The sequence below is a fragment of the Sarcophilus harrisii genome, chromosome 2, assembly GCF_902635505.1.
Source record: "Sarcophilus harrisii chromosome 2, mSarHar1.11, whole genome shotgun sequence".
In the NCBI taxonomy this organism is placed as follows: Eukaryota; Metazoa; Chordata; class Mammalia; order Dasyuromorphia; family Dasyuridae; genus Sarcophilus; species Sarcophilus harrisii.
In genome coordinates, this window is record NC_045427.1 from 603,766,020 (window position 1) to 603,775,359 (window position 9,340).

The 9,340-nt window shown below is 35.6% G+C and overlaps 1 pseudogene; it reads left to right on the forward strand.

The window, feature by feature from the left end:
* The first annotated feature begins 5,279 nt into the window (after nucleotides 1-5,279).
* Nucleotides 5,280-8,452, forward strand: LOC116421035 (annotated as a pseudogene).
* Nucleotides 8,453-9,340: the final 888 nt, after the last annotated feature.

Sequence of the window (9,340 nt, forward strand, 5' to 3'; positions counted from 1 at the left end):
TGTACAATATTTCAAAATCCGGTTCTTTTTGTATAGCAAAATAACTATTTGGACATGTATACTTATATTGTATTTAATTTATACTTTAACATATTTAACATGTATTGGTCAACCTGCCATCTGGGGGAAGAAGGAGGGAAAAGAAGGGGAAAAATTGGAACAAAAGGTTTGGCAGTTGTCAATGCTGTAAACTTACCGATGCATATAACTTGTAAATAAAAAGCTATAATAAAAAAAAATAATTATCCTGCTTTCCCCTTTCTTCTTTTTTTGAGTTGTGCTAGGTCATTGAGCTCAGAAAGACCTGAATTAAAATCTTACCTCACTTATTACCTTGTGAATCTGGGGAATTTCCTCAATATCTCTCAGCGTCAGTTTCTTCATTAATGCAATGATATTAATAATAGCATTTACTTCCTATGGTTGTTGTGAAGGGAGATAATTATGTGCAATGTGCTTTGTAAAGCACTATATTTAAGCTAGCTATTACAACTATTACCTTTTACAATTTCAGAATTTTATTCATTTTGGTTTTTCTCTTAGTGCTAGCTTCCCTTCTAGAGTTTTAAAATTATGGGATCTTCTTTAGAGTTCTCTGGGCTCTGATATTTGTTCTATCATAATCAAAGGTGTTAGTTGCTGTTTGAGGGGCTTCCTCCTCTTCTTGCTGAATTCTAAAATGAAATGCTGATTTCTCCCAAGCATCTCATTATTTTCATTCAGGGACCAAATTTTCCCTTGTTGGTAAAAAACAGTTTTGAAAAGCAGCTATGTTAATTGCTTGTTTCACTTCCTAAAAGCTATATTAAGTCAGAATAATTCCAGAATAAAATAGAATGGAATTTATTATGAATAAATGGAAATTAAATTAACTATCCAAGTATAGGACTTGGACTTTTAGCTAGGCAACAATTCATATGAAAAAGATTTGTGATTGTTGATGGACTATAATCTTGTTATGAAGCAACAATATTACTGGATTGCCAAAAAAATATTGTTTCTATTTTAAGCAGCCTAATAGAAACATTGTGATCAAGACCTCATAATAGTTGACATTTGCTTATTACTTTACACATATTATTTTATTTGAGTCTAACTCCTAGCTTGTGATATAGGGTTTAGAGTTACTATTGTCTTGAGATGTTGCACTGAGATCCTGAGCACTTGAGGGTAATTAGCAATTGGACAATATATATGCTTGGAGAAAGAATGGCCCCACCCACTCTCTGTGCAAGTTTGATGTGTTGCATAGGAGATTAAGTAGAGGATTTGGTGGGTGGAGTGTGAGAGCCAGAGGTACTGCTGAGTGGATTGCAGTGGTGATTGCTCTCACTTTGTATCACCATTCCCCTTCATCTCTGCAAAGAACAAAAATCAAGAATTTTTCCTTATCCTGACTTCCTGACTCTGGCTGATTTTAAAATACATGGTCATCACAATTGTCTTCATTTTATAGATGAAGAAGATGAGACTCAAAGAAAATAAAGATTTGCCTATGGTGATGAAGGTAATATTAAGTCTCAGGAGGGAGTCTTCTGCTTTCAAATCTCAAACATTACAGCATGGTATCTCTCCAAGGTAAAAAAGGGAAATTACAAGTATCTTCCTATATCGGACCTGAATTTATTATATGTGGAGCATTATGTTCAGATGTGGACAAAACAGTTTTAAGAAAGACCTTTTAAGCTTGAGAGTATGGGAAAAAATGGAAAGTATGATGAGGGGGCCTAAAAGCCATCCCAAATAAAATCAGCTCAAGATCCTTGGGATGTTGAGAGTGGAGAAGAGAAAACTTAGGGGTACATATATTTTTGAACTGGTCATAATGATATTGACCTTAGTGTATAGCAAAATTATAAAATATATTTTTAAACAAATGTTGAGAATCTAAAAACTAAAATCATGATTACTAGGAACCAACATGAATTTACTATGAACAGGTACCAGGCTAATCTCATTTATTTTTTGGCAGCATAACTAAGCTTTTGCCTTTGGGAAATATCAATATTTGAACTTTATTAAGCCTTGGACAAGGTCACTAATTGTAATGGGCTACCTTTCCGGAGGTCCTCTGGACAGGCCTTGGTCTCAGCAGGATAGGCACCATGAGGATGGAGAGGAATAGTCTAAAGTCTTTATTGTTTCATTCACAGTCTGTCTCCTTTACAATCTATGTCTGTCACAGTCTGACCCAGTCTTGATCTTAGTGGAGGAGTGCAGGAGGCAGGAGAGCCACCAGAAGGATGGTCAAAGATGGAATGTCTCATTTCCAGTCCTTTCATCCCTTAAATATCCTATTACAATTAAATCATTACAACCTATTAAATATGTGTGAACTAGAGAACCATTACATCACCATACCAAGTATATAGATGAACTAGAGAACCATCATCTCATCAATTCCACTGAATTACACCTTGTTGTAAGTATCCTTGTTTCAAGTATAATTCTCCAGAGTTCCAGCCCTCTACAACTAATGATTGCTTATATTTCTTATTCCCTGTGTTATGTAGTCAAATTTCTCCTTTAAATAAATTCCTTACTTAGCTGCAAATTATATTTACTGTTTGCAAAGGGGACGAGGAACAAATGAATGATTTCTAAAATAGCAGTGAAAAAACTTGGAGAAATCTGTTCATGTAGAAAAGATATGGAAGCTTGATATGTGTGCACAATATAACACTGCTGCAAAAAATATCATTTCTATCTTAGATAGCTAAAATGAGTTGATGGTATTGATAGTCTAAATAGCATGCAACTGGACACTGTCCTTGTTCTTTCCCTAAACACCATTTTTATCAGTGACTTCAATCAATAGTTTGAAAGTAGACTTATTAAAGCATATATTGTATGGAGCTGGGATGATTTTCTAATCCAGAGATTCTTAAATGTTTTCCACTTGCAATCCTTTGTCATATAAGAAATTTTTATGTGATGTAGGCTATATGGGTATATAAAATAGATATAAAAATCAAACTTTACTGGTAATAATTAGAAAAATTACTTTTTAGACACTTTTTGATAAACATGCAATTTTATCATTTATTAAAGACAAAAGCAAATTTCCCTAGTAACGAGATGGACATGTTTATTTATTTTGACACAAACAATTAAGTCTTTGTGGGATTTTTGATACCTTCTTTATGACACTCACATTCAGTTATGTGACCCCATATGGGATCTCAACCCACAGTTTAAGAAGTTTTGCTTTAATCTATGTTATGACAAGGTAAAGCTTTGAAAAAATCTTAGTGGTCTGCAGAAATAATCCAGTACCAATCAACTGATCAAAATATTTATTAAACACCCATAATAGTCAGGCACTGGGTATACAAAGAAAAATGTGCTCTCAAGTTGCTTACAGAGACTAGTAATGAGGCTTAAAATGAAATCACCAAAAGGGTGGTTAGAATGAGGGCTATTTAGACTGGAGAAGATAAGACATGGGGCAGGAGAAATAGCACCCTTACCTTGAGTGGTTTTTAAAAAAAAGTTTATGCAGGAGTTGTATGTAGTTAACAATAGTACATAGAAGATAGATTATATTTGCCTTGTGTAGTTGAGAAGACAATGATCCATGGCTGTAAATTTTTTTGGTGAAGGGGACATATTTGGATTCATTATAAGAAGGAACTTTTGAAGAAGAGGACTGACCAACAATAGAAAGAGGTTGCCTCAAAATGTATCATGATTTCTGTCACTCCTGTCAGAGTGGTATGAGCACCTATTGTAGAGGGAATTTGCACTTTGGGTGTCCACTAGTTTTATTCATCTTTCAAATTTCGTTATTCTACAATTTCTTTTGATCCATGGTATTTCCAAATATCATACAATAACATGCGATATTGAAATGATTTCTTTTTAAAGTATTATCTTATTCAATAAGCTGAAACCTACAGTGTTTAAAGTCCTAACTGAAATGGATTTTCTCCCTTTGGCCATTGCACATCTTTGTAGCTTTTATAACATTCTCTCCATTGGTGTCTTAGATATTTTCTTAAAACATAGTCCAAAAGTATTGGAGGGGATTCCCCTATCAAAGTCCTCTTTCATTATCTATAGGTCTTATATTCCAGCCTGGAGGAACTTTTGTTTTAATTAAGTTTTTTGAGAATATAAGATCAAGAAAATTAGTGATGAATATGTTTTAAAGAATTAAGACAAAAGCCAAGTTTTGTACATGTCTCATAAATGAAGACAAAGTCCCTGCCCAGGAAATCCTTTAGGAGGATGTCAGTAATATCAGAAAATGGAGTTGCCACTGAAACATGTATGGTACAGCCTAAAGTTCACAAATAACTGGGTATTTTTCTTTACAGGATCTATCATTCCATGTGCCAATGGTTTGTAGTTCAACACAGTCTTCATTTCCAGCATTGTTGTTTTCTCCACATCCCCAATTGGTATAGCTGACAATATGTCCATTCTGATACCTGAATGTGCCCTCAGTAACTTCATCACTTATGCACAGGTAGATGTACTTGTTGAACTTTTCGGCCAATTCTTATAGGGCTTTGTTTTCTTTGGCATTCCGAGGGGCTGCCAGCTGTGCATCCCTTTGTGAACATAATTTCTTTCCTTCTTCAAATGTCTCTTCAGATGCTACTACCATATAAAATGTCTGGTCCACAATTTTGATGTCAGACAATATCAAAACTGTAGAGGAGAAAGGAAGAGACATCCAGTCACATCTTGTTAGAACATAGAATTCCTACTAACATCCAGAAAATTGGTAGACATTATGCTTTGAACAAGGAGACCTTCAGGACACATAATAGTGGAAGGAGACTCAAAACATAATTCCACATGTTTGTTGCCATACCTTCCAACCTTAGGATAGGAATTATAATCAGGATCTCATCTGATTTTTCTATCATCTCCAGAATGTGTCCTAGCATAATTTTTCAGTGACTAAACAGAGCCTTAAAATGTAGGATAGTAGTTCAAGCCATAGTTATTCCAAAGCTTGCAAAGATGCCCTTGGTGTTTCCAGCTATTTGGAAGAAATTCAGGTATTTGCCATCCATTGGGACTTGATGTCCTATGAGGAAGAGAAAAGATTGGTCTAGACTGAGGAAAGAACACTGAATAGGGGAGGCAGGGTTATTGTGCATGATCTTAGGCAAGTCAATGCACTTCTAAAGGCTTCAATTATCCCAATGGTTACAGGAAGGCAATGGAGTGAACCAGGGCTTTTAACCTCTTTGAACACTTCATTTCAGAGGCAAAGTATCTGAGATTGAGATATATAAAAGTGAATAGCTTGAAATCATATTTCTTTGAATAAGCTGTCAACCTTGGAAAGAAAAATCCAGTATCTCGAATTGCAACTGGAAAATATCAATGAGTATTTCATTTTTGGCACTTTCCTACACTAATGAAATCAGAGGTAAATGTTTTTCAAATCAGAAATGTGTTCCATCTATCAAAATCCCCATTGTGGAATAGGAAAATATCTAATCTGCTGGAATCATTTGACATTGTTTGAGGAATTCTTCAATAGCTATTGAAGTGCTTAACAGACTGGTCTTTGAATTGAATTTTAAGGCAACTCAGGCAAATGAAATAAAAAAAGTGATGGGCCAAGGGGTGGAAAGAGAGACAGTAGAGACAACCATCCATCTTTCTTAGTTAAGGTCTTTGAACCCTGTTATAAATTGGCCTCTAAAATCATAACATTTTAGAGGAGGAAGGAAACTGAGAGGTCATCTATGAAACCCAATACAATTTTTTGAACATGGTAGGTATATGACAAGTTTATTGAATTGAATCCAAATACAGGAATCCCCTTAGTGATGTTCTTAACAGGTGATCATCCAGTCTTCTATCTAAACATTTCCATGAAAGACATCTTATGCAAACAACATGAATTGGTTCTGTTAGGAATTGCTTCCTTATATTGACCACAAATTAACTTTCCTGTAACTTCCATTGATTGGGTCCATGCCCTGTGCTGCCCTCTACTGCTACACAGAATAAACTTTTATGTTTATAAATATTTCTCATTTCTTTTGTTTCTAACTTTTTTCAAACAGGTCACACTTTCACAAAAACAAATCCAGACCCTTCAAGCTCAAGTGGACAGACACAAAAATTGTAAGCTAGCTTTTCAGGATGAAGGTGTTCTTTTATACCTATTTGCTCTTCAGAAGACTTTAAGCCTGAGGCAGCAATTTGTTAGAGGGGAAAAACACCAAACCCTCCCAAACACCCAGCTTCATGAGAAAAGCAGTCATATAGTCAACTGGCCTTAAAATAGCCACTTAATTAACCTTTCTAAAACTTTATGGCAAAAATGGGAACAATAATACCATCTATCTCCTGTGATTATTGAGAGAAAACACTTTATAAACTATATAATGCCCTAGAAATGTGAGTTATTGATAGTGTTTGACAAAGAAAGGGAAGAGATCTGGACTTACAGTGAGAAGATGTAGGTAAAGAGGGAAGCAAACTGGCTTTTCAGTCAGAAGCCCTGGGTTCAAATCCTGTCTCTGACACTAACTACCTATATGGCTTTGAACATGTCCTTGAGGTAAATTGCAAAATTGAGCCTGTGAATGAGATGGGTCTCTCAGGTCCTTCCAGGTCTAGATTAATAATCTAATATCTAGGTTGTAATTCTACTATTTTCTGGCTATGTGATGATAGTAATTTTTCCAACATTAGGTTCTTAATCTTTAAAATAGAGAGAGCATATGTCTAGATCTAGGAGAGGCAATCCAGTCCAAAGAATCAGGGGCTTTTTTCCTCACCCCAGCTATATGAACAGTATTAAAATTGAACACTTCACAAAATCGTTAAATACATTACTTTGAGCTTTTTATCCAACTCCATGGAATAGCTAGCAGCTAGTAGTAGTAGTAGTAGTAGTAGTAGTAATTGATGTTTTATAGAGTTCTGAGATTGCAAAGTTAATTCATCTATATTAGCCCTTTGGAGGTTCATAACAATCCTATGAGCTAGGAGCTACACCTAAAATTATCTGTATTTTTATAAATAAGGAAACTGAGACTCAGAGAGATTAAATGTTTTGCTCAGGGTCACAGAACTAATGTGTGGGATTTGAATCCAGGTCTTGCCTGACTCCCATTCTAACAATCTCCCTATTACACTGACCACAATGGGGCAAGTGCTTTACTAACTGAGAAGCATTCTCTGTGAACTGTTTTTGCCAGGATTGGTTTTTAAGGGAATGTGGAAGGGGAATTCAGAAAAGGGGTGAGTCCACATCTGTGATATCATCATTGTGGGGAAATGCTGGTGAGAAATTCCTTTTATTAACAAGGTTAGCAATGTCCACTTCAGTTTCTCTATAATGGAGAATTTAAGAGATATATCTAGGGCATTGAGAGGTTATGAGATTTGCCCAAGCTCACATAACCAGAATGTGTTCAAGGCAAATTTTAACCCAAATCTTTATTCCCTGATTAGTCCTCTCTTCACTCTACCCCACTGCTTCTCATTATTGTTTTGTTAACAAACGGGATTAAAAATAGCTGAGTTCCAGTCACAAATGACTTTGAATCACACTTCCTCCTATCAGCTACACTATGTCCCTTTCTCAGGGTAGCCAATCTATTGGCCACAATGGCTATAACGAATCTTCTCACTTCTCTTTGGCTATCCTAGGACAGAAGTTCCTTGATGATTTTTTCCCCCATGGTTTCAGTTGTATAGGTAAAGACTCCTTCTTTTGGCCAAATGTTTTCCTTTGGTTCACAAACCAAGTCCTTCCAACACTTAAATTATGTTCTTTATCCAAGTCACACGGCCCCTAGGATGTATGCAATGACTCTCATACTATTGTAATAGAATCTTATGACTAAACCAGGATTTCTTAGATCAGGGTTCATAGCCAAAAAGTCTATGGGTAGATTTCAGGGTGTTTGTAACCTAGGAGGAGAGCCAAAATTACATCTATATTTTCATCCATCTGAAATTTACTATTTTCTTCAAATATTTAAAAATATTAAACAACAATGGGGGTCCATAAAACACAGAAAAAGAGTTAAGAATTTCTGTTCTGAACACATGTGATTATGTCTATCCCAAGACAGCCATTTTAAGGAAATGTGTTTATTCATTCCTAAGCTGAGCTTGTCAACCATGTGAATCTCACCTATTTAACTTTCTCCTAAAAACTGTTGCAAACAAATAGAGAAATAAACATTTTTTTATAGAATAAAAGATCTTTGTGAGCAATTAGGGGCTACCATTGCAACTCCAAAGAATGGGCAGGAGAATAAAACTATTCAGGACTTGGTCAAAGGCAACCTGCTTTCCTAGGTATTACAGATAAAGTGCAAGAAGGACAGTTTACATACTTAACAGGCGAAAGAGTGAAGAAAGAATGACCTGCACCAACTGGAAGAAGGATGCACCCAATAATTCCATATCTAGGGAAGATTATGTTGTTACAGATTGCAGAATAATGGACTATATCCTGTAAGACTTCTTTGCTTGCTGACTGTGAATTACCTGCCTGATTAAGTGATTCATTGTTGAGGTCCTTTATCTGTGACTTCACATCAGTGAAAGTAGGAATAAATGCTGAAATTTTGTAAGCTTCAACTTCAGGTGCCATTTTTTTTGTAGCAACGCATCTAATTAATTACCCAACTCAGATAACATAGATTTTCTCTTGAAGATCCATATTAGCAGTGATGCCTCATTAATATGCACATATATAAGCTTGTCAGATGGGGATCATACACCCTGAAATGAAAAGAAAATAACCAATAAAATATCATTCCATAATCAAGAGTTTTGTTAATTAAGCTAGGTTTGCGAGCAATCTTGATTCATGGTATGTTTCAATAAGAGTTGCCTTCATCCATTCCTAAAAGTTAAATCTCAAGCTTGATCCTTATTTAAGTGTATAGAATACAATCTCAGGAATCTCTTAGATCTCATCTCATCCAAATCATTCATGTGGTAAATGGGAACCTGAAGACCCTCGTGTCAGCAGGTCAGATCATGTCACCCATTCTAAATAAACTTCAGTGGCTCCTTATTGCTTCTGGGATCAAATACAACATCCTTTGGCATTCAAAATTCTTCATAATGCTCTTACATGCAACTGCTTGTCACATAGTCTTTGATGGAGGAACTTTTGCCTTCTGGATGTTATATGAACAAGACATTGAATCTCTCAGCTCCAGGAAATTTATCTGGCTGTCTCCCATTCCTGGAATGTTCTGTCTTCTCACTTCTGCTCCTTAGATCCAAACAAATCTCAGCTAAAATCCTGCTATGAGAAGCTTCCTTTTCCTTTTCCCCCCTTGATTCTAGAGCAGGATTCTTCTGTTGTTTCCAGTTAATCCTCCATATGTTTGCA